The sequence below is a fragment of the Triticum urartu genome, chromosome 1 (assembly GCF_003073215.2).
Source record: "Triticum urartu cultivar G1812 chromosome 1, Tu2.1, whole genome shotgun sequence".
Taxonomy (NCBI): domain Eukaryota; kingdom Viridiplantae; phylum Streptophyta; class Magnoliopsida; order Poales; family Poaceae; genus Triticum; species Triticum urartu.
In genome coordinates, this window is record NC_053022.1 from 543,132,287 (window position 1) to 543,134,369 (window position 2,083).

Sequence of the window (2,083 nt, forward strand, 5' to 3'; positions counted from 1 at the left end):
TCAAAATAACATGGCCAAAGAAAGTTATCCCTACAAAATCATATAGTCTGGCTATGCTCCATCTTCACCACACAATGTATTCAAATCATGCACAACCCCGATGACAAGCCAAGCAATTGTTTCATACTTTTGATGTTCTCAAACTTTTTCAATCTTCACGCAATATATGAGCGTGAGCCATGGATATAGCACTATAGGTGGAATAAAATGGTGGTTGTGGAGAAGACAAAAAGGAGAATATAGTCTCACATCAACTAGGCATATCAACGGGCTATGGAGATGCTCATCAATAGATATCAATGTGAGTGAGTAGGGTGAAGGAAATATGCCCTAGAGGCAATAATAAAGTTATTATTTATTTCCTTATATCATGATAAATGTTTATTATTCATGCTAGAATTGTATTAACCGGAAACATAATACATGTGTGAATACATAGACAAACAGAGTGTCACTAGTATGCCTCTACTTGACTAGCTCGTTAATCAAAGATGGTTATGTTTCCTAACCATGAACAAAGATTTGTTATTTGATTAACGGGATCACATCATTAGGTGAATGATCTGATTGACATGACCCATTCCATTAGCTTAGCACCCGATCATTTAGTATGTTGCTATTGCTTTCTTCACGACTTATACATATTCCTATGACTATGAGATTATGCAACTCCCGGTTGCCGGAGGAACACTTTGTGTGCTACCAAACGTCACAATGTAAATGGGTGATTATAAAGTTGCTCTACAGGTGTCTCCAAAGGTACATGTTGGGTTGGCGTATTTCGAGATTAGGATTTTGTCACTCCGATTGTCGGAGAGGTATCTCTGGGCCCTCTCGGTAATGCACATCACATAAGCCTTGCAAGCATTGCAACTAATGAGTTAGTTGCGAGATGATGTATTACGGAACGAGTAAAGAGACTTGCTGGTAACGAGATTGAACTAGGTATTGAGATACCGACGATCGAATCTCGGGCAAGTAACATACCGATGACAAAGGGAACAACGTAAGTTGTTATGCGGTCTGACCGATAAAGATCTTCGTAGAATATGTAGGAGCCAATATGAGCATCCAGGTTCCGCTATTGGTTATTGACCGGAGATGTGTCTCGGTCATGTCTACATTGTTCTCGAACCCGTAGGGTCCGCACGCTTAAGGTTTCGATGAAAGTTATATTATGAGTTTATGAGTTTTGATGTACCGAAGTTAGTTCGGAGTCCCGGATGTGATAACGGACATGACGAGGAGTCTCGAAATGGTCGAGACATAAAGATTGATATATTGGACGGCTATATTCGGACACCGGAAGTGTTTCGGGTGATTTCGGAGAAAACCGGAGAGCCGGAGGGTTACCGGAACCCCCCCGGGAGAAGTAATGGGCCATATGGGCCTTAGTGGAGAGAGAGAGAGGGGCAGCCAAAGGTGGGCCCCGCGCCTCCTCCCCCCTGGTCCGAATTGGACTAGGAGAGGGGGGGGGGCGGCGCCCCCCTTTCCTTCTCCCTCCCCACTTCTTTCCCCCTCCTAGTAGGAGTCCTACTCCTACTAGGAGGAGGACTCCTCCTTGGCGCGCCATAGGGGCCGGCCGGCCTCCTCCCCTTGATCCTTTATATACGGGGGCAGGGGCACCCCTAGACACACAAGTTGATCCACATGGTCATATTCTTAGCCGTGTGCGGTGCCCCCTTCCACCATAATCCTCGATAATATTGTAGCGGTGCTTAGGCGAAGCCCTGCGACGGTAGTACATCAAGATCGTCACCACGCCATCGTGCTGACGGAACTCTTCCCCGACACTTTGATGGATCGGAGTCCGGGGATCGTCATCGAGCTGAACGTCTGCTAAAACTCGGAGGTGCCGTAGTTTCGGTGCTTGATCGGTTGGGCCGTGAAGACGTACGACTACATCAACCGCGTTATGCTAACGCTTCTGTTGTCGGTCTACAAGGGTACATAGATCACACTCTCCCCTCTCATTGCTATGCATCACCATGATCTTGCGTGTGCGTAGGAAAATTTTTGAAATTACTACGTTCCTCAACAGTGGCATCCGAGCCTAGGTTTTATATGTTGATGTTATATGCAC